General features: G+C 39.3%; 1 protein-coding gene across 1 annotated transcript in view; it reads right to left on the bottom strand.

Annotated features, from left to right (window-relative positions):
- The window catches only part of LOC140846653 (bromodomain adjacent to zinc finger domain protein 2B-like), a 115,523-nt gene that overhangs the window by 78,871 nt on the left and 11,603 nt on the right, over positions 1-25,049 (bottom strand). Inside the window, exons 2-3 of the mRNA XM_073224033.1 lie at positions 14,926-15,020; positions 13,832-13,948 (exon numbers count right to left, since the gene is read on the bottom strand). The gene's annotated coding sequence lies outside the window, so the exon portion shown is untranslated. The remainder of the gene's footprint in view (positions 1-13,831; positions 13,949-14,925; positions 15,021-25,049) is intronic.

Here is a 25,049-nt window from a genome sequence, read left to right as displayed (position 1 = left end):
AGATACAAAAGCTCAAGTCTTCACTCTAGCAAACGTACCAGAGTGCACAGGAGGAGCACACGTGCTCAGTGCGTGCCAGAAAAGGCAGGTTCAGCATCCCATAGCTCAAACATAGCCCCTACTGATGGTTGGGCCCCTTCTTAGAAGTCCTGGTAAAGGGCTCAAATCCAATACATGATTATTCTGTGAAAATACATGGTTAAGTTCAAACAGAAATGGAGCCTGATGTTCTTTCTGTGCCCAGATGGGATTTTACACATATACCATAAACTTAAGATCAAAGTGAACATAAAAATTTCTGATTTTCAGTCAACCATTAACATGATTGGAATATGTAAGAAACAGTATCATTTATATCCACCAAAACTAAAAAATGCAAAAATACAAATGCTCAAATATAAATGCAACAAAATACTTGTAGATCTCTGGGGAAAAACATGTGAAACATTTTTGACAGCAATGAAAGAAAAAAACAAAACAACTGAGATATACTGTCCATGATCAAAATTCCATTACTAAGATGTCCATTTTCCTCAAATGGACTTAGAGACCCCAAGTAATCCCAACAATAACCTTACCACACTATATTGCAGGAATTGACAACTCATTTGAATACCTGTTCATCTATATAATGATAAAGAAAAAGGTGAACTCGAATGTTAAAATTTCAAGCTACAATAATCAAAGGAACATATTTAAAATGAATACACACAGGGACTCTCTTGTCCCCTCCTGGTGTGAGCCAGGAGCTCTGTCCTTTTGCTTTATCTCTAAATAAAAGCCTGTACCTTGCTCTCCTACCTTGAGTGTTTATGAAGCTCATTCTTCGGCTTTGTGAACAGAACCCCGGCATCAGAATGACCCAAAACAAGTCTCCTAACCACAAAAGCACTGACACCACCTTCTCTGCCCTGATAGAAACCACTGAAGAAACAGAACTTGACAGCCCTTGACTGAGACTTCATGGTAACTGTCCAAAGCAGCAGTTTCATCCTAATGGATCCAGAAGATGACTGAGAAATTAGATTTTGCCTTGCTATTAAAAAACCATCAAACTAACTACCAAACTTCTAGAAAAAAAATAACAGAACACGTCTTTTTAGTTGCCCTGTTTGCTATCTGTGCTCCAACAACAAGGATCCTCCTGGCTACAAGTGGATAACAGACTTGCCAAGCATGTAACTCCAATTTCAGGAGGCAAGCAACTTACATATTAGATAGTTATAAAACTGCACTAGATTAAGTGAACAAATCGCATTTCCATTCTACAGTATTACCTGATCTGTAAACCTGTCCTCATTAGCCTGAATATTTTCAAACACCTAAAACTCAACTAGTTCGAATCATCTGCTTTACCAGTCAAAACCAAACGTGTGCTTGACCCCTCCATTTAAAAAACCCAGCTGTCTTGATGTTGATGTCTAGAACAAACACCTACCAGAGGTTTCCCCAGGTCATTCACCCTTCTACTGGGCAAGTGTGTTTAGATGAAACCTTCTGATTTAAATGTCAAGCCACACTATCAACTGCATTTCTTTTCTCCTGATGAATAAAATAAAAATAAATACATAAATACACACAGATAAATGAAATAGAACAGAGTTCACAAATGGACCCAACAAAATTACAGAAACTTGGACCTCACCAAAGAAATGAAAGCACTTCCACACAGAAAACAGGGCCTTTAGAGTTTATTCTTCCATTTTCTTATTTAGAGTTCACCACCATCAACAAATGGAGACGAGGCAAAAGGACAGCCATGTGTAAATGAACACAGACAACTCAAGTCAGAAATGAAAGTGACAACTGACACAACAGAAACACAAAGGACTGCAAGAAGCTGTTATAAAAAGCTCCTGGAAATGCACAATATTCCAAAACTGAACCAGACAGAAGAAATAGAAAATCTCTACTGACAGATTGACAGTAATGAACAGCACTGATAATCAAAACAAAAAAAACAAAAAAAACAAAAAAAAAAACAATCCTTACAAAGTCAAGGACCAGATGGTTTTCAAAATTACTTCCACCAAAGATTTAAAGTACAGTTAATATTTACCTTTCTCAAATCACTTCTAAACCTTGAAAAGGAAGGAAAACTTCACGCCTTTTTATTAGATCAGCATCACCCCAATACCAAATCCAACAAAAACAGTACAAAAAAGGAACACTAAGACACCACCATCCTTGGTGAACACATTTGTGAAAATCCTCAAAAAAATTACCAGCAAACTGAATTAAAAAATACATTACCAAATTCATTAACCAAGAAGAAGTAGATTTATTCCAGGGATGCAAAGAGGGTGAAATATCTGCAAATCAATGTGACACATCCCATTAACAAAAGGAAGGATAAAAACTATCGTCATCACAATAGGTCCTAAAAAGGATCACAAAACCCAACATGCTTTTATGCTAAAAACTCAACAAAGTGTGCATAGAGGGAACATACATCAACATAACAGAGGCCATATATGACAAACTCACAGCTGCCATCACACTGAATTGCAAAAAGCTGAAAGCTTTTCCTCTAAGGTCAGAAACAAGACAAGAATGCCCACTGTCACCACTTTTATTAAACATAGTCCTGAAAGTCCCAGCCATGGCAACCAGACAAGTAAAAGGCATCCAAGTTGGTAAGGAAGAAGTCAAATTTCCCCTACTTACAGGTGACATGATACTGTATAGAGAAAACCCTAAAAACTGCATCAAAAAACTACTAGAATTAATAAATGAACTCAGTAAAAGTCACAACAAACAAAACCAATGTGCAAAAATCTGCCACATTTACACAGACAAATGAACTACCAGGAAGAGATTTAAGAAAGAATCCCATTTATGACTGCCTCAAAAAGGATAAAATCACTGGGAATAAAATTCAACCAAGGCAGGTAAAGTCCTGTACTCTCAAAACTAAGACACTGATGAAAGAAATTGAGGAAGACACAAATAAATGCAAGGCTATCCCACGCTCCTGGATAGGATGAATGAATATTGTTAAAATGGCCATATCATCCAAAGCAACTTATAGATTCAATGCAATCCCTATCAAAAAACCAATGGCATTTTTCACTCAACTAGAGGAAAAGATCCTAAAATTTATATGCAACCTCAAAAGACCCTGAAGAGTCAAAGAAATCTTGACAATGAAGAACAATGCTGGGGGTAAAGAGCTATACTACAAAGCTGCAGTGAATTAAACAGTATGGTACTGACACAAGAATATATGAATCAGTGGAACTGAACAGATAACTAAGAAATAAACCCACACGTATATGGTCAGTTAAAATATGACAAAAGAGGCAAGAATATACAATGGGGAAAAGACAGTCTCTTCAATAAATGGTGCTGGGAAAACCAGACACCTACATGCAGGAGAATGGTATTGCATCACTGTAACATCATGCACAAACCTTAATTCAAAATGGATTAAATACCTAAAGGCATGAAAGCACAAAGCTTTTTAAAGAAAAGATGGGCATGAATCTCTTGAAAATCAGCAAGAGTAAATTTTTTCTCGACACACCTCCCCAGGCAAAGGAAACAAAAGAAAGAATAAACAAGAGGAGGCTCATCGATCTAAAACGTTTCTGTATAGGAAAGGACAACATAAACAAAATGAAAAGGCAACGTACTGTAAGGAAAAACATATCTGAAAGTGATATATCTGATAAGGGGCGGATATCCAATATATATTGGATAAATATACCACAAAACAAAGAACCCATTAAAATATGGGCAGAGAACCTGAACAGACATTTTTCCAAAGAGGGCATACAGATGGTTTACAGTCACATGAAAAGATGCTCCACATCACTTCACTAATCATCAGGCAAATGCAAATTAAAACCACGAGGGGACTCACTCAAGATGGAGACGTGAGTAGGGCGGCAGAAGTATCCTCCCAAAACCATAAAGATTTTGAAAATACACCAAATGCAACTACTCCTAAAAGAGAGACCAGAAGATACAGTACAACAGCCAGGCTACATCTACATGTGCGGCACCGTAGCGCCTCACGAAGGGGGTAAGATACAAACCAGGGCCCGGTGGGACCCGAGTGCGCCCCTCACCCCAGCTCCTTGGCGGGAGGAGAGGAGGCGGAGCGGGGAGGGAGAGGGAGCCCAGGACTGCTAAATACCCAGGCCCAGACATCCACACTGGGAGCAGACACACACTGCGTGGTGTGCTGGACGCTACGGAAACAGAACAGTAAAACCTGCGAGTGGGTGAGTGCAGCTGGCGCCCCTGGGACAAAAGAAAAGCAAGTGCTTTTTGAAAGTCTGTAAGGGACAGGGGCCTCACAGCTGGACAGAAGCGTCCCAACACACTCAACACAGCAGCTGGGAATCACGGGGAACTCTGGGCGCCCTAAACCCCTGGGTGGCAGCAGGACTTAAGAGTCCCCTCACGGCAATGAACAGCCTCCGGCCCGTTCCCTCTCCGACAAAGCTCTGCCATAGTGGAGCAGCAACCTGAAGCCGGCTACACCGAGAGCAGCCGCTCGGGCCAGACTTAGAGGCCACATCTGCGTGCAGCTGCCTGGCACAAGCCTCTAGGGGTCACTGTTCTCACAGGACAGGAAGGCCACAAACTAGCAAGACGGGATGTTCTCCCAGCTGATACACACACCAACTCCCCAAAACTACCTCTATGGCAATGAAGTCAGAAGAATTTGATCCAGACCAGACTAACAGAGACAAAACCTGAGAAGGCGCTTGGGGATATAGACCTAACCAATCTTCCTGAAAAAGAATTCAAAATAAAGGTCATAACCATGCTGATGGAGCTACAGAGAAAAATGCAAGAGCTAACAGACAAAGTAGGGAGGGAGACTACAAAAATGAAACAATCTCTGGAAAGATGTGAAAACAGAATGGATGAGATGCAAAAGGCCATTGATGAAATAGAAACCACAGAACAAGAATGCATAGAAGCTGGCACAGAGAGAGATAAAAGGATCTCCAGGAATGAAACAATATTAAGAGAAGTATGTTACCAATCCAAAAGGAACAATATCCACATTATAGGGGTACCAGAAGAAGAGAGAAAAAAAGGGATAGAAAGTGTATTTGAAGAAGTAATTGCTGAAAAATAGAAAGTGTATTTGAAGAAGTAATTGCTGAAAACTTCCCCCAACTGGGGGTGGGGGGGAATGATTGATCAGACCACGGAAGTACACAGTCCTCCCAAAAGAGGGGACCCAAGGACAACAACACCAAGACACATAATAAATAAAACTGAAAAGATCAAGGACAAGGAGAGAGTTTCAAAGGCAGCTAGACAAGGACAAAGGGCACCTACAAAGGAAATCCCAACAGGCTATCCTCAGACTTTTCAACAGAAACCTTACAGGCGAGAAGAGAATGGCATAACAACATATTTAATACAATGAAACAGAAGGGCCTTGAACCAAGATTACTGTATTCAGCACGATTATCATTTAAATATGAAGGAGGGAGTAAACAATTCCCAGACAAGTAGAAGTTGAGGGAATTTGCCTCCCACAAACCACCTCTATAGGGTATTTTAGAGGGACTGCTCGAGATGGCAGCACTCCTAAGGCTAAACAGATATCACCAGAGAAAATAGAATCACAGCAAAGAAAGCAGACCAACCAAATAAAAACTAACTGAAAAAATAAAATCAACTACCCACAAAAGCAGTCAAAGGAAACACAAAGGGGCACAGAATAAAAAACGCAATATATAAAGAATGGAGGGGGAGGAATAACAAGGGAGAGAAATAAAGAATCACCAGAGAGTGTTCATAACATCTCAATAAGCGAGTTAAGATAGACAGTAAGATACTAAAGAACCTAACCTTGAACCTTTGGTAACCATGAATCTAAAGCCTGCAATGGCAGTAAGTACATATCTTAAAACAATCACCCTAAATGTAAATGGACCGAATGCACCAATCAAAAGACAGAGTAATACAATGGATTAAAAAAAAGCAAGACTCACCTATATGCTACTTACAAGAGACATACATCAAACCCATAGACATGCAGACTAAAAGTCAAGGGATGGAAAAACATATTCTATCCAAACAGGGAGAAAAAAGCAGGTGTTGCAGTACTAGTATCACACAAAATAGACATCAAACAAAGAAACAAGAGATAAAGAAGGACATTACATAATGATAAAGGGGTCAGTCCAACAAGAGGATATAACCATTATAAATATACATGCACCCAATACAAGAGCACCAGCATATGTGAAACAAATAGTAACAGAACTAAAGGAGGAAATGGAATGCAATGCATTCATTTTAGGAGACTTCAACACACCACTCACTCCAAAGGATAGATACACCGGACAGAAAATGAGTAACGACACGGAGGCACTAAACAACACACTAGAACAGATGGACCTAATAGACATCGACAGAACTCTACATCCAAAAGCAACAGGATACACACTCTTCTCAAGGGCACATGGAACATTCTCCAGAATAGACCACATACTAGGCCACAAAAAGAGCCTCAGTAAATTCCAAAAGATTGAAATCCTACCAACCAACTTTTCAGACTACAAAGGCATAAAATAAACTGTAGAAATAAACTGTACAAAGAAAGCAAAAAGGCTCACAAACACATGGAGGCTTAACAACACGCTCTTAAATAATCAATGGATCAATGACCAAATCAAAATGGAGATCCAGAAATTTATGGAAACAAATGACAACAACAACACAAAGCCCCAACTACTGTGGGATACAGCAAAAGCAGTCTTAAGAGAAAAGTATATAGCAATCCAGGCATATTTAAAGAAGGAAGAACAATCCCAAATGAATGGTCTAATGTCACAATTATTGAAATTGGAAAAAGAAGAACAAATGAGGCCTAAGGTCAGCAGAAGGAGGGACATAATAAAGATCAGAGAATAAATAAAATTGAGAGGAATAAAACAATAGCAAAAATCAATGAAACCAAGAGCTGGTTCTTTGAGAAAATAAACAAAATAGATAAGCCTCTAGAGCCAGACTTATTAAGAGGAAAAGAGAGTCAACACAAATCAACAGAATCAGAAACGAGAAAGGAGAAATCACGACGGACCCCACAGAAATAACAAAGAATTATTAGAGAGTACTATGAAAACCTATATGCTAACAAGCTGGGAAACCTAGGAGAAATGGACAACTTCCTAGAAAAATACAACCTTCTAAGACTGACCCAAAAACAGAAAATCTAAACAAACCAATTACCAGCAATGAAATTGAAGTGGTAATCAAAACACTACCAAAGAACAAAACCCCCGGGCCAGATGGATTTACCTCAGAATTTCATCAGACACACAGAGAAGACATAATACCCATTCTCCTTAAAGTTTTCCAAAAAATAGAAGAGGAGGGAATACTCCCAAACTCATTCTATGAAGCCAACATCACCCTAATCCCAAAACCAGGCAAAGACCCCACCAAAAAAGAAAACTACAGACCAATATCCCTGATGAACGTAGATGCAAAAACACTCAAAAAAATATTAGCAAACTGAATTCAAAAATACATCAAGAGGATCATACACCATGACCAAGTGGGCTTCATCCCAGGGACGCAAGGGTGGTACAACATTCAAAAATCCATCATCATCCACCACATCAACAAAAAAGAAGGACTAAAAGCACAATATCATCTCCATACATGCTGAAAAAGCATTCGACAGACGTCAACATCCATTCATGATAAAAACTCTCAACAAAATGGGAATAGACGGCAAGTACCTCAACATAATAAAGGCCATATATGACAAACCCACAGCTAACATCATACTGAACAGCGAGAAGCTGAAAGCTTTTCCTCTGAGATCGGGAACAAGACAGGGATGCTCACTCTTTCCACTGTTATTCAACATAGTACTGGAGGTCCTACCCACAGCAATTAGACAAAACAAAGAAATACAAGGAATCCAGATTGGTAAAGAAGAAGTCAAACTGTCACTATTTGCAGATGACATGATATTGTACATAAAAAACCATAAAGACTCCACTCCAAAACTACTAGAACTAATACTGGAATTCAGCAAAGTTGCAGGATACAAAATTAACACACAGAAATCTGTGGCTTTCCTATACAACAACAATGAACTAACAGAAAGAGAAATCAGGAGAACAATTCCATTCACAATTGCATCAAAAAGAACAAAATACCTAGGAATAAACCTAACCAAGGAAATGAAAGACCTATACCCTGAAAACTATAAGATGCTCTTAAGAGAAATTAAAGAGGACACTAGCAAATGGAAACTCATCCCATGCTCTTGGCTAGGAGAAATTAATATCGTCAAAATGGCTGTCCTGCCTAAAGCAATATACAGATTTGATGCAATCCGTATCAAATTACCAACAACATTCTTCAAGGAACTGAAACAAATAGTTCAAAAATTCATATGGAAACACCAAAGACCCCTAATAGCCAAAGCAATCCTGAGAAGGAAGAATAAAGTAGGGGTGATCTCGCTCCCCAACTGCAAACTCTACTATACAAAGCCACAGTAATCAAGACAATTTGGTACTGGCACAAGAACAGAGCCAAAGACCAGTGGAACAGAATATAGACTCCAGACATTAACCCAAACATACATGATCAATTAATATAGGATGAAGGAGCCATGGACATAACAATGGGGAAATGACAGTCACTTCAACAGATGGTGCTGGCAAAACTGGACAGCTACATGTAAGAGAATGAAACTGGATCACTGTTTAACCCCATACACAAAAGTAAATTTGAAATGGATCAAAGACCTGAATGTAAGTCATGAAACCATACAACTCCTAGAAAAAAACACAGGCAAAAATCTCTTGGACATAAACATGAGCGACTTCTTCATGAACATATCTCCCCGGGTAAGGGAAACAAAAGCAAAGATGAACAAGTGGGACTATATCAACTGAAAAGCTTCTGTACAGCAAAGGACACCATCAATAGAACAAAAAGGCACCCTACAGTATGGGAGAATATATTCATAACAACATGTTCTGTAAAGGGTTGACATCCAAAATACATAAAGATCTCATGCACCTCAACAAACAAAAAGCAAACAATCCAATTAAAAAATGGGCAGAGGAGCTGAATAGACAGTTCTCTGAAGAAGAAATCCAGATGGCTAACAGGCACATGAAAAGATATTCCACATCGCTAATGATCAGAGAAATGCAAAATAAAACCACAAGGAGATATCACTTCACACCAGTAAGGATCGCCATCATTGAAAAGACAAACAACAACAAACGTTGGCAAGGTTGTGGAGAATGTAAGAGGATCATACACCATGAACAAGTGGGGTTCATCCCAGGGATGCAAGGGTGGTACAACATTCAAAAATCCATCAACATCATCCACCACATCAACAAGAAGAATGCAAGGCTGGTGGGAATGTAAATTAGTTCAACCATTGTGGAAAGCAGTATGGAGGTTGCTCAGAATTCTCAAAATAGAAATACCATTTGACCCAGAATTCCACTTCTAGGAATTTACCCTAAGAATGCAGCACTCCAGTTTGAAAAAGACAGATGCACCCCTATGTTTATCGCTGCACTATTTACAATAGCCAAGATATGAAAGCAACCTAAATGTCCATCAGTAGATGAATGGATAAAGAAGATGTGGCACATATACACAATGGAATATTACTCAACCATTAAGAAAAAAACAGATCCTACCATTTGCAACAACATGGATGGAGCTAGAGGGTATTATGCTCAGCGAAATAAGCCAGGTGGAGAAAGACAAGTCTCAAATGATTTCACTCATATGTGGAGTATAAGAACAAAGGAAAACTGTAGGAACAAAACAGCAGCAGAATCACAGAACCCAAGAATGGACTAACAGTTACTAAAGGGAAACGGACTTGGGAGGATGGGTGCGAAGGGAGGGATAAGGGCAGGGATTAAGAAGGCAGGTATTACGATTATCATGTATAATTAGCATGTAGGGGGTAGCATGGGGAGGGCTGTGCAACACAGAGAAGACGAGTAGTGATTTTACAGCATCTTATTACACTGATGGACAGTGACTGTAATGGGGTGTGGGGGTGGGACTTGGTGAACGGGGGTCTAGTAAACATAATGTTCTTCATGTAATTGTAGATTACTAACAAGAAAAAAAAAGAAGTTTGAACACAGATATACACGTAGGCCTAATGGCATGTGACTGTCATGACAGAGTATGGTGGAACACTTGTATAAGCCAAGTATTGCCAAAACCCACCAGAAGCTAGGAGACAGGCATGGAGCAGACCCCCGGCCATAGCCCTCAGCAGGAACCCAGCTGGTGACCCTTCACTCTCAGACTTCTAGACTCCAAACTGTGAGAGGATACATGTCTGTGGTTTAAACAATCCAGTGTGTAGTACTGTGGTACAGCAGAGCCTTACAAAGTAACCTAGGTATCTATTTACTTATTTTTTTTTAATAAAAATTCCCATTTTGGGAGTCTTACTCCTAAACCCATCCTTCTCTTTCATGACACAGGTAATTGCTAAAAATTCCCATTATTTTCAACATGGAAACCCACATATGAGCTTCTCTATCTAAACTGACATAATCTGTGGCCTATTTTCCCCGCTCTTCCTAGGTTTGAGGCCATAACTGGCCACATTCTATCTTTTCCTCAAACTTCCCCATCTCTTTCTGCTCTACGTCCTGTAGCCACTTGATTTCCTCTATTAGAAATACTCTTCCACTCCCTGTTCTGCTGCTTACCTCCTAACCTTCATTTTTTAGCTTAAGTACCATCAGTACATAACTGCTTCTTCCTGCTATACAATTGCTAAAACACCTGTTCAGCTCACTTGTACCCTTGTTACCAAATCAACTGTTGGTATATTTGATATAATCATTGGCATAACAACATCTGCCACTCTTCTGAAGCTGTAATTTCCAGAGGAGGAGGATACAAGAGGCTGAAGATGTTAAGTGTAGACTATTTATAATCAAACACTCTGTGCAAATCCAGGTTTCTCACTTAACAGCTTCGGGTAACTTTGGGGAAAATCACTAACCTCAAACTCTTCTGGTGAATTCTTATTCATAGATGTACTTCACAGAGTTGTTGAGATAATCAAAGGAAATCATTTACATACATCACTTGCACTAGTATATATGATACTTGCTGAGTCTTCTATTGATAGTATGTCCTTGGCATTGAGGTAACTCTAAGCATTTAAATAAATATTTGCTGCAAAAGAATTTTCTCGATTCATGACTTTGCTTGAGTGGCTAATGATAGGATTTTTAGACACAAAAATTAGTTGGAAATAAAACTCAGGTAGTTTGTCCACTCAAGCACAGCATATTGGTGGTGAATTTTCCATTTACATATATGTGAACTTGTATAAAAAATCCAAGAGAAATGCTGACTTTCAGAGAAACAGGTCAATACAAGGAGGAAATGTGACATCACACTAAGCCATTACTGTGTATGTGTATGCGTATGTCTTAGTCTGGGACTCACTGGAAACAGATTGCACACTACACTGGGAAGGTTAAGAAATGAATGTGCACCTAGTGACAGAACATTGAGAAACTTGAGAAAATAGATAACATACATAGATAACTGATAGATTAGATAGATATACATACATATAGATTATAGATTAGATTAATTAGATACATAGATGATAGATTAGATTAGATAGATAGACAGATAGATAAATAGATAGATAGACAGATAGATAGATAGATAATGGATAGATGGATAAATAGATAGGTAGGTAGACAGGAAATCATAATACTAAACAAAGCTATTGCTCACTCAAGATCATCTACGTGCTCCCTTACAGGAGACTCACTTGAGATCCAAGGACACAAACTACAAGTTGAAGGGGTGGGGACAGGTACCCTACACAAGTGAAACTGAAAAAAAAAAAGGATTCTGTTTGAGTCCCCAGAGAGACAGTGAGTAGAAAAGAGCCCTTCCAGCCACAGTGGAGTCTTTTTGTTTGGTTTTAGCAGTATGCAGTCATAGATTCAGTGGTATAGTGAAGCCCTTCTCATTTTTTCTCACCTCAACAACTGAATTGCTGTAATAATATGTGTTTGGGCTTTTGAAATCCGTAGATTTCATGATGTTTACACATGTAAAGAAGTATATAACTAGATAAAGAGGGAAGTTTGGACACTCAAACACGTCACTCAACAACACACTCTTTGCTCCCTCCCAACTGCTCCTGTCTAGAACTTGGTGTTCCTTTTTGTCTCTCCTCCTATCAGCAGTGACGCCAATGTCCCTCAAACAAGGTGGTGAGCAAAGGACCAAGTTTAGTTTTCTGTCTACAACGGGCCCAGAGGAAGGATACTTGTAGTCTTCAGGGAGCACTTAGTCAATGAATGTGGATAGAATACAGTCAGCAAGTGATAAGGAGGTAAAAGAGGACAGAGGACAGAGATATGGGCTGACGTCCCTGCTCCACCGTTTACTGGTTTTGTAAGCACACACGGCTGACTCGACCTGCAAGTGTCTCTGAATCCAGTGCTATTTCTACAGCCTAGTTACCTTGCAAGATTTTTGGAAGCATAATGTAGGGAAGTGACATATAAGCTATGTTGTTAACTGTTCTGTACATAAGGAGAGATGGGCAGACAAAAAGATGATGACAGATGATAGATACATAGATAGACAGAGATAGAAAGATGACAGATAGATGATTAGATAGATAGATGATAGGTAATAGATGACAGATAGATATAGATACATATCAATTATAACAAAGCTATTGCTCATAACCAGGAGAGCAATGATGAAAGAGCAGAGCGAAACTACAAACAAAAAAGAATGAAATCCAGTTTAAAAAGTGCAATAAGCAGCCATAAGAAGAAAACAAATCCTACCATTTGCAACAATATGGATGGAGCTAGAGAGTATTATGCTCAGTGCAATAAGCCAGGCGGAAAAAGACAAGTACCAAATGATTTCACTCATATGTGGAGTATAAGAACAAAGAAAAACTGAAGGAACAAAACAGCAGCAGAATCACAGAACCCAAGAATGGACTAACAGTTACCAAAGGGAAAGGGACTGGGGAGGATGGGTGGGAAGGGTGGGATAAGGGCAGGTAAAAAGAGGACGTACTATGATTAACATGTATAATGTGTAGGGGGGGGGGCATGGGGAAGGCTGTACAACACAGAGAAGACAAGCAGTGATTCTACAGCACCTTACGACGCTGATGGACAGTGACTGTAATGGGGTTTGTGAGGAGGACTTGAAGGGGGGAGCCTAGTAAACATAATTTTTTTCATCTAATTGTATATTAATGATAACAAAATAAAAAATAAATAAAAAATTAAAAATGTGCAATCAGGACACAGCTATCAATTATCAGAATGAAAGGACAGACTTTCAATGCTCCAATCAAAAGACACAGGGTTAAAAGAAGGGATGAAAACTCAGGACCACCTACATGCTCCCTTAAGGAGATTTACTTGAGATCCAAGGACACAGACAAACTACAAGTCAAAGGGGTGGGGAAAGGTACCCTACACAAGGGAAATTGAAAAAAAAAAAAAGATGGATTGATGGGATTAAAGATGGTGGCATGAGAGGGGAGGCAGAAAGCTCCTCCCAGAACCACATACATACGTACAATATGGAAACAGAACAACTACACCAAATCCTGGAAGAGCAGCAGGGAAGAAGGCTGCTGCGGCAGGCTGTCACCTCAAGGAGAAGGGTGATGTACAAAGCCAGGATCCAGAGGGACCCCAAAGCCCTTCCCACACCCGAGCTCACAGGAGGGAGGAAGAGAAACAGAACCGGGCAGGGGGGTGGAGGCCTAGGACTGCTGAACACCCAGCCCTGGAGATGTGCTCTGGGAGCACAAACCTACCACACGTGGTGCGCTCTGGAGGATCAGTGGGGTTGGAAAGCCAAGACAGGCAGAATACTTCGAGAGACTTGAGATTCCAGCCACTTGTGAGACAACACAGGGATTCACATCCGGCCGCTGTGGGACAAAAGAAAGGCAGGCAGTCTGAGAGACTTGCCAACAGCGAGACAGCTGCTAAAGGGACAAGGCTTCCAGAGCTTGCCACTAAGGAGAAAGGACAGGTGTGCCAAACTGCACGGGTGCCCTCTGCCCAGCAGGCGGGAGAACTTTTCGGAGCTCCAGTCGCTCCATCCCTCTGGCTCGCCTCGCAGCTCCGAGTCCCCCTACCCTGCTGTGACTCATACATGGCCTGCCTCCCCGCCGGCACTGGATTGCTAACTGGCGGCCCCCACCATCGCACCAGGCCAGCGAGAGGACGGCCCCACATACGGCAGCTTCTCCCTGCGTGCTCCACAAACTGGCCCTGGCAGTGGAGACGGGCACTGTGGCCGGGAAGCAGGAGGGACTTCTTTCCTCCCGGCAGGGGAGGGCACCACCACCGCTCCCCTGTGACCCCTGCCATCCCCCCAAAGGCCTGAGCAGCTCCAGAGAGTAAATCTTCTGGGAGCTAGAGGGCACCAGGGCACCACCTACAAATTCGAACCGTCAAAGGAACCTGGTAACAGGACTCAAATCAATCTTACTGAAACAGATCTCAAAATAAACATCAGGAACATGCTCATGGAGCTACAGAAAAACACTGCCCATGTCTTGAGCGCAATTCTCTCTCTCTCTCTCTACCAGGAGCACTGTTGAGGCCTTGTTCTGAGACGGATGCTGGAACAGCCCAGCAGGAAAGGTGGAGCTCTCAGGTCCACCCCTGTTGGTGCCAGGACAGCCCCACACAGGGTCTGACAGAACTGCAAACGGGGGATGCCGCATATCTGACTCCACAGGAAAGATAAAACAGTGCCGCATGCTAGCCTTCCCATTAATGGCTAGTGGCTAGGTCGCTTCACCGATACCAGGTGATGTCAACACCCTGGGCTTTATCTCCTTAGCAACCTTTTTTCACTATGACCCTTGAAAGCAGCACATGGAAAGATACTACCTACCAGTCTCCACACCATCTCACTTCTCATCTTAGGCTCTATGTTCCTGTATCACATCTTCTCCTCTTTGTAACAGTTTTCTCAGTCCAGTTGGTGTTCTGGAAAAAAAAAATTAGAACTGGAATGAAATGGCAGAGGGTGTAAGATTCTGTTTGAACACCATCAGCAGAACAAAAAGACATCCTACAGTATGGGAGAATACATTCATAGATAACATATCCGATAAGGGGTTGCCATCCAAAATATGCATTAAGAGCTCACACACCTCAACACACAAAAAGCAAATAATCCAATTACAAAATGGGCAGAGGATCTGAACAGACACTTCTCCCAAGAAGCAATTTCAGGTGTCAGACAGGTACATGAAAAAATGCTCCACATCGCTGATCATCAGAGAACTGAGTGCACATTAAAACCACACTGGGGTATCACCTCACACCAGTTAGGATGGCCGCCATCCAGAAGACAGACAACAACAGATGATGGCAAAGATGTGGAGAAAAGGGAACCCTCCTATACTGCTGGTGGGAATGTCAGTCAGTTCAACCATTGTGGAAGCAGTATGGAGGTTCCCAAAAAAACAGAAATACCATTTGACCCAGGAATACCTCACCTCTCCTAGGAACTTACCCTAAGAATGCAGGAGCCCAGTTTGAAAGAGACATATACACCCCTATGTTGATCGCAGCACTATTTACAATAGCCAAGAAATGGAAGCAACCTCAGTGTCCATCAGGAGATGAATGGATAAAGAAGAGGTGGTACATATACACTATGGAATTTCATTCAGCCATAAGAAGAAAACAAATCCTACCACCATTCGCAACAACATGGATGGAGCTACAGGGTGATAAGCTCACTAAAACAAGCCAGGTGGAGAAAGACAAGTAGCGAATGATTTCACTCCTGTGGAGTATAAGAACAAAGCAAAAACGGAGGGAACAAAACAGCAGCAGAATCACAGAACCCAAGAATGGACTAACAGTTACCAAAGGGAAAGGGACTGGGGAGAATGGGAGGGAAGGGAGGGATAAGTGTGGGGGAAGAAAGGGGGTTTTACGAGTAGCATGTATAATATGAGGGGGGCATGGGGAGGGCTGTGCAACAGAGAAGACAAGTAGTGATTCTACAACATCTTACTACGCTTATAGACAGTGACTATAATGGGGTTCGTGGGGGGCATTTGGTGAAGGGGGGACCCTAGTAAACAGAATGTAATTCATGTAATTGTAGATTAATGATAACAAAATAAAAATTAAAAAATTAATTAATTACTTCTGGCAAGTAAATTGTAAAGACAAAGCAAGGTTAAAAAATAAACAACGAAGAACAACTGTTCAAAACCTCCTAAATATAAAAAAAGTCTCTGAATTTCAACTGCTTGATGAAAGTAGAAGTTTCTAAGTTGTAATCAGGGACTAAAAATCAAAGCATAAGAAGCCTATTTTTTTATTAAGATAAGCTCCAGAAAAATGAGATACTTTGATTTTATGTGGCAACCTTTAAGAAAAAAATCTCAATTACACGAATCAAAAAGTCACACAACTAGAAGCTATTCCTGGCATCATTTTAAATTCATACTTCAGAAAAACAAAACTTAAAATATTTACCTGTGAGCATTAATAAATCAAATACTTGGTCAGGTTTATATTTAGTGTTTGCAAAATAAAATTCTAATGTACTGATACAGAAAACAAAATGACAATAAAATCTGTAACAACAAAAATAACACCCAAGTAGATATGACTGCAGCAGGAGTACAGAATCTCAGAGCAGGTTTCATTACAAACACTTAACTGTGTGTCATTTGAAAAGAGTATTTATTCAGTCTTGAATAACCTTGATGCAAGTTGCTGATCACCACCTTTACTACGATGATACATTAATAACAAAATTTTCAGAAAACTATGACTAAGTAGTTAACAGTTCCAGCTGAACAAATCAAATACTTCAAACATCCTATTGTTACCTGGAATGCAAACACAACCCTTATTTCCTTTATAGAAAGTTCGATGTAATTCTTACTAAATAGGTAGCTTTGATTATGTAATGCATATAACAAAACAGAATTGTAAATTAGAAAATTATTATTTCAACTATTTCAAAGATCATAACTATCTTAGTTCAACACAATGAGTCAAATTTAGAGGGTAATGGAATAGAAATATATGGGTGAAGACAATAAATTTGAACTTTTGCTTCATTCAAGGTAACTCTTATCACTAGTCATCAAATTTTAGTATTAGTTTATGACTCAATCAAAAGGGCAGGGACAAAAACCAAATAATATCACCCTGTGAGTTAGAAAAAGACCCTTTCTGAGCCAACAAATGAGAATAAGTCACCTTTTCCTTCTCTAGGATGTATTTTAGCCCTACTTGTTCTCTCAGTCAGGCACTTTCGTGTAGGGCACACTTAGCCTAACGAACTATACCTGGTAACTCTGTACAAGCAAAAAGCTTCAGAAAGGATTTCCCTGCCTCCTTGCAAGTCTGAGAAAGTACAGAAGAGTTCAGTCCTCCATGACTTAAGAAATTTGTGCAAGATAAAGGAGGGAGGATGCCGGGAAGGGTACACAAGAAAGAAGAAAGGCTCCTCCTCTTATTTGCTCGCCTTCTCCTTGCAATAAATAAGCTTCACATAGTTATTTATATCCTATCTTACTCCAAAATTATTTAATATAACTTACAGAAATATTAGTAGTAGAATAGAATGCTTTCAAAATACAAATTAGTATGAATAAAGGGAAAATAAGAGGATGCAAGAAAGATGAAACACAAGGTAAAGTTGGACCACAGAAACACCTAAGGCCTTGCACAACTCTAAAATGTGGGTGGTTCAGCTCTTGGCTTCTCAGCAACCCATCAAGTGGGAAACAAGATCTAATTACAAAATTTTCATTCCATATACAAAGTAATTTACAAACAAGCACCAAAGCTTTTCCTAGTGCTCAGAGGTAAGAGAAATTTCTTCTATACTTCTCAATAACAGGACACTGGACAGTACTGTAATTTTCTAAACAGCATCTTTATATAAATTAAGTAATAGATTTCCTATGAAAGTTTCTTTTAACATTTCCTCAACACAGCTATGGTCATAACATAAGGACAGTTATCCAGAAAATGAACCATCTTGCTGGTAAACCTTTTACAATTTAATCTGGGGTTATATGTATTCATTTATCAGCTTTGAAACATTTTTTATAGTATGTTGATTTTAGTAAATAGTTACACCAGAAGGTATTCATCTGGGACTTTAAACAAATACTAACAATCCTCAGGATATTTGTTATATAGTCCATTTTCATATTTCAAAGTCCTATTTCATTTTCTAAATTCAGGTTCCTCAGATGGATAAGTAAGTAAAATGGTCATGCAGGTGACAACTGTGGCTCCAGGTCAGATGAAAATGACACTAATACATAGGTCCAAACACTTCAAGGAGACCTTTTTTTTTTTTGAGAGGGCATCTCTCATATTTATTGATCAAATGGTTGCTAACAACAATAAAATTCTGTATAGGGGAGTCAATGCTCAATGCACAATCATTAATCCACCCCATGCCTAATTTTCGTCAGTCTCCAATCTTCTGAAGCATAATGAACAAGTTCTTACATGGTGAACAGTACAAGGGCAGTCATCACAGAAACTTTCGGTTTTGATCACGCATTATGAACTATAAACAATCAGGTCAAAAATGAATATTCATTTGATTCTTATACTTGATTTTATGTGGATCCCACATTTCTCCCTTTATTATTATTATTATTTTTAATAAAATGCTGAGGTGGTAGGTAGATGCAAGATAAAGGTAGAAAACATAGTTTAGTGTTGTAAGAGAGCAAATGTAGATGATCAGGTGTGTGCCTGTAGACTATGGTTTAATCCAAGCTAGACAAGGGCAATAAAACATCCACGGATGCAGAAGACTTCTCTCAAAACAGGGGGGATGAGGTTCTAAGCCTCACCTCTGTTGATCCCCAATTTCTCACCTGATGGCCCCCCTGCGACTGTGCCTGTCTTAGGTTGTACCTCCCTTGAGGAATCTTACCCGAAGATTTAAAACTTAAAACAGTCCCTGTCTTACTTTTCCAGGGGGCCTTCTATTATCCTGCTTAATTCAGCAAGTGGGAGCCCAATCTGTGATGATTTTTATTCCTCAATTTGGTATTTCTAACCAAGAAATGGTAAAGAAATCTTACTGAAGAGTTTCTAGACTGATATCTTCCCATTCAGTCTACACCAATTTAGATTCCTTTTAGAGTATGAATCTTTTACACACTTTATGGCAGGTTTTATTTTTACGTTACTGGTGGGGGAGAAGAGGCAGTAAAATTAGTATCAAAAGAATTTCCTATCTCCCATTTTGTCATACAAGAAAAAATAAGGTCCACAATGTCAGCATCTCAATACACCATATATATGGACTTAATACTACTAAAATTTAGCAATGCTACAATCTGATATTTAATAAATAGGCAATAGCAAGTTGTATCTTCCATTACAGTTGGGTTTCCTCTTCTCTGTCTCCCAAAGATGCCAAATTTAAATTCTCCTACTGCCCACTTTATGGGCATGTTGTACACCTGTTGCTTTCCTACCTCATTAGCAGTTTGAATCTCATCACTTTCAGGATGCTCCCCTCTCAAAAGCCTGGCTATTTGGGCCCATATAACCTTCTCATCCTACTTGACTCAGCTCTATATTACTCTCTAATTATTTTAGTATTTCCCTTAGTAGTTACTGGGATTCCTAGTTTTTACGTTACCCGCTATGAATAATGAAACGCAAATGCTCTAAGTACAAATTAACTTAGTATGATACGTTAATCAACTACATACTTATAACAGTTTATGCTCATTCAACGTAAGTTAAGATATTAGGATTTCATCAAGTAAGCCAGAGGCCAATTTTTTACCACAAAGGTAATTTCCAAATGGCATACAATCAATCCATATTACATCAAACCTTAGGCTTTTCTACTTTCAAGATTGTCAGAAGAATTTTAGTTGTGAGGACAACTTTTGAGAACACTACCAAAAACCAAGTAGATTTTGTGAATTATTGTCAGACCTCAAAATGTCTAGATTAAATGACAATGGTATCCAATACAGTTTGATCCATATTTGAACTCATATACATAACCCAGAGCCAGGCAACCTCTTCTACTATTAAATGAACTCTTCCAGTGTGTAGCCACTGAAATTTGTTATTTCTGAATTTCCTATTTTATGAAAATTCAAACCTTAGTGATCTCAACATACAATCTTTAGTACTGCAAAAGGTAGCGGCATTTACATTTGGCATAATACGTACACTTGTTTAACATTTTTCTTGCAATTAAAAGAACACTCCTTTTAAAAATATATTGAAAGCATAGGCTTAAGAAGCTCATTATTAATTATAAGATTAAATCAATCAGTATTATATTCGATTAATTTAGAAAGTTATAGGATAATTAGAATGATTTTATATTAACCATTTAAAATTGTTTACTTCAGAGAACGGAGGAAAAATCTATAATATTAATTGAAAAGCTTTTACCAATTTAACAAAAGAACGTAATTCAATTTTTTTTCTTAAAAGACAAACTGTAAAGAATAAACCAAAGAAAGCTACAAATATGTATGTATTCATTTAATGCAACATTAAATAGATACACAGAGCCTGTGAGAATGCAATATTCATTTTACTGCAGAAGAACAGACATTGCACAACAATGAGATTTGCTAATGAAATTAACCATCCACCTGGATGGAATACATATGTATTAAACCAAGACCTCGGTGTCATTTTCTTTTTCTTTCTTTCATTTTTTTCTTGACCTTGTCAGTATTTTTGTCCTTTAGATTTTGGAACTTTGGTAAAGAAAAATCAAGGCTATAATGTAGTGTAGTGCTTTCTATTCATCACATTTATTTTTAATGTAAATTCTAACTGTTCTACTTCTATCAGCACTATTAAAGTATCTTTGAGAAAAAAAAAATCAATGGATGCTACCAGAACAAACAAAGGAAGTTTATTCCTACTCAGAATTGCAACATCTGACATAAACTCCACATGAAAACTTTTATAGCAATGTTAGTACCTACTTGGATACTACTGATATATGCAATAATGTAATAATATATGCAGTATGTAATAATGCAATTCCTCCAGCAATTTCTACTACTGACAATTAAGTGAAATACTGTAGGGCTGACATAATAACTATCAGTATGAAAATTATTCTAATGTGTTTAGATAAAAATTGTAATTTTTCCCCCAAAACTGCTCTGCTGTCCTGGTCTACAAAGTTAATTACTAATTTTCATTTATCAAAACTAAGTAATACTGAGTTTTCTTAAAAAACTATTATTTAAATCTATGATTTAGTTATCATAATTTTCTATAAAGCCCAAGACTATGAAAATGGTTGATATTATATATTTTAAATAAAATAATGACCCTCAAAATTGATTTATTTCTTTTTGAGTATAATCTATTTAGCTAAATAACTGTCTCATTGGTTGTTTACACAAATTAGGTTTTCAATTCACATGTGCTACAGATAAAATTAACAGCTTAACCTGCTGTGGCACATAGTTGCTGTTAATTCATGATAATAACAATTGCTTAAAAAAAAAGCAGTACTTATACCAATACCAACTAAAACAGCCTCAGCCAAACAAAATAAAGCGCATGTGTGCAGTGGCCGAGAGGACACCTGGAGCTGTGAGCATTAACAATGATTTCTCCCAACCTGCCCTTTCCCTTGACTTACTTTGGTTTCACTGGAATTAGTTTCTGGAGGGGAGCTCCCCATGCCTTACTCCTGGAGCTACAGCCAAAATTTTCTATTAAAATGACAAAATATAAATCAGACTGTAGAGAAACAGGCAGTTTAAGGAAATGTCTACTGTAATAATGAAAGCCTGCTATCTAGGGCCAAGACTGCAATCCTAAAATGTAGCGATAGGCTTTAAAGTCAGCTAGCTCCTTGCTAGTCAAAATGTGGCCCACAGTCCAGCAATGCTGAAACTTTTTTTTTTTTTTTAAGAAAATCAGAACTTCAAGCCCCAGCCTACATGTACTGAATCAGAATCTTACACATATTAAAATTTACAAGCCATGATACAGAAAATTCTTCAGCCTAGCTAACAATTTGTATACCAATTCCAGTAATTTCTGATATTCTAACAACTCAAAAATTCAAATTCAGATACAGAATATTCAGAGAACAGACAGCTTACTTGCTATACCCAAAGCCCACTACATATCATTTGCTTAACTTTTTCAAGTCCCATATTCATTATAAACTACTGATCTGCAGTTTGTGGTAATAAAGGAGTAAGAGGGAATATCTTTTTGTAAGATCTTGGAAAACCTTAAATATATGGATAAAGTTGAAGTATTTACACTCAACGATTATTTTAAACAATTTCATCAGAAGTGTCTTTCCTAAATAAAATCTTGTTTAGGAAGGAGCCCAGTATAGTAAAATACAAATAAAGGGCTGTACTTTGGGGCAAGGAAGGCATCCAGCAGTAGCCAAAGCATCTCAACAGAACCAACTGATTGGATTCCTCAGAGTGCACTTTGGAAAACTCGGCCTTAAAGGAACTACATAAAAGTCTGAAAAACAAACTGAATAACTGTTAACTAATCACAAGTAAAGTTCATTGATCAAAGTGAGCCCTAAAGATCTCTTTATAGAAACCTACTATTCTATTTAGTTTAATTTATTCTATGGTATTTTAAAGACCACTACATATAATTATATAATTAAGCATATTCTCTAATTCAAATAGACCTCTTCCCCAAATACTCCAATTGCTGAGGTTGGTTTTAATCAATATATTATTTTCAATTAAATTATTTTAGTTAATAGTATGCCTACCATATTTAAGACATTATGTTAAGTTTTACAAAGGCAATATAAATGGACAAAGTAGTTACTTAACACTTTGGGAAGATAATACATTGAACATAGTAAGTGCCAAAAAATCTATATAAATATAGTACTATGGGAGCAAAATTAACTGCAGGTGTTAGAGCAATTTAATTACTTCTGGGATCTTACTACGCTGATGGGACAGTGACTGCAGTGGGGTATGATGGGGGGACTAGATAGTATGTGTGAATGTAGTAACCACATTTTTTTTATGTGAAACCTTCACAGGAGTGTACATCAATAACACCTTAAAAAAAAAAAAAAGAATCTTACCGGTTTAACTTCCTGGGTGTTAAATGCAATCTTATCTTTTAGATGAGATGCTTCCTGCCTTTTACTACATTGTCTGTGGCTGGGCTTACTTGCCATATTAATTGCCCAGGTTATCTATCACTTGATTAAGGGCTGGAGGAGGAAAAGCAGCATCTGGGCTAAGTTAAAGATAAACTGGGCCTTTTAGCTGGCTTAAGTAAATTTTACAACAGCCTCATTTAATTGACATAATGAAGTCACAGGGCACTTAACTTCCTGGATGTTAAAATGCAATCTTGGAGGCGGAGCCAGGATGGCGGCGTGAGTAGAGCAGTGGAAATCTCCTCCCAAAAACACATAGAGCTATGAAAATATAACAAAGAAAAATCTTCCTAAAATAGAGACCAGAGGAAACAGGACAACATCCAGACCACATCCACACCTGCAAGAACCCAGCGCCTTGCGAAGGGGGTAAGATACAAGCCCCGGCCCCACGGGACCCGAGCGCCCCTCCCCCCGGCTCCCGGCGGATGGAAAGAAACCGGAGCGGTTTTTTTTTTTTTGGCGAGTGCTTTTTGGAAGCCTTAAAGGGACAGGGACCCCGTTGCTAGGGAGGCAGTGTGGCGGGACCGGTGAGCGGGTGCCTGGGACCGGCGCCTGAGGACAAAGAATATCCCGCATTTTTCCCTGCGGGACCGGTGGGCGGGTGCCTGAGACCAGCGCCTGACGACCGAGGAAATCACGCGTTTTCCCCTTTCTTTATTTATTTTTTTCTGTTTTTGGCGAGTGCTTTTTGGAAGCCTTAAAGGGACAGGGACCCTGGTGCTAGGGAGGCAGAGCAGCAGGACCGGTGGGCGGGTGCCTGAGACCGGCGCCTGAGGACGGAGGAAATCGCGCGTTTTTCCCTTTATTTTTTTTTTCTCTTTTTGGTGAGTGCTTTTTGGAAGCCTTAAAGGGACAGGGACCCTGGTGCTAGGGAGACAGGGCAGCAGGACCAGTGAGTGGGTGCCTGGGACCGGCGCCTGAGGACAAAAAAAAAAAAAAAAAAAAAAATCGCGTTTTTTCCTTTTTTTTTTTTTTTTTTTCTGTTCTCCTCTCTTGTTGCTGTTGTTGTTTGGTTTGGAGAGTGCTTTTTGGAAGTCTTAAAGGGGCAGGACAGGTCACTTAGACCAGAGGCAGGGAATCTGGAGATCTCTGGGCACTCTAACCCCCTGGGCAGCAGGGAGCACAGAGGCCCCTTACGGAGACAAATAGCCCCCGGCCGCTCCCCCTCCAACAGGACTCCACCATTTTGGAGGAGCAGCCCCAGCCAGGCCACGCCCACAGCAACAGCGGAGATAAACCCCATAGCAACTGGGCAGGAAGCAGAAGCCCTGTCTGCACACAGCTGCCCAGCACAAGCCACTAGAGGTCGCTATTCTCCCAGGAGAGGAAGGCCACAAACCAACAAGAAGGGAAGCTCTTCCAGCGGTCACTTGTAACAGCTCTGCAAACTATCTCTATCACCATGAAAAGGCAAAATTACAGGCAGACAAAGATCACAGAGACAACACCTGAGAAGGAGACAGACCTAACCAGTCCTCCTGAAAAAGAATTCAAAATAAAAATCATGAACATGCTGACAGAGATGCAGAGAAAAATGCAAGAGCAATGGGATGAGATGCAGAGAAAAATGCAAGAGCAGTGGGATGAAGTCCGGAGGGAGATCACAGATGTCAGGAAGGAGACCACAGAAGTGAAACAATCCCTGGAAGGATTTATAAGCAGAATGGATAAGATGCAAGAGGCCATTGAAGGAATAGAAGCCAGAGAACAGGAACGTATAGAAGCTGACATAGAGAGAGATAAAAGGATCTCCAGGAATGAAACAACACTAAGAGAACTATGTGACCAAGCCAAAAGGAATAATATTCGTATTATAGGGATACCAGAAGAAGAAGAAA

This window comes from Manis javanica, chromosome 16 (assembly GCF_040802235.1).
Source record: "Manis javanica isolate MJ-LG chromosome 16, MJ_LKY, whole genome shotgun sequence".
Taxonomy (NCBI): domain Eukaryota; kingdom Metazoa; phylum Chordata; class Mammalia; order Pholidota; family Manidae; genus Manis; species Manis javanica.
Note: the sequence above shows the minus strand (reverse complement) of the source record. Positions and strands in the feature narration are given on the sequence as shown.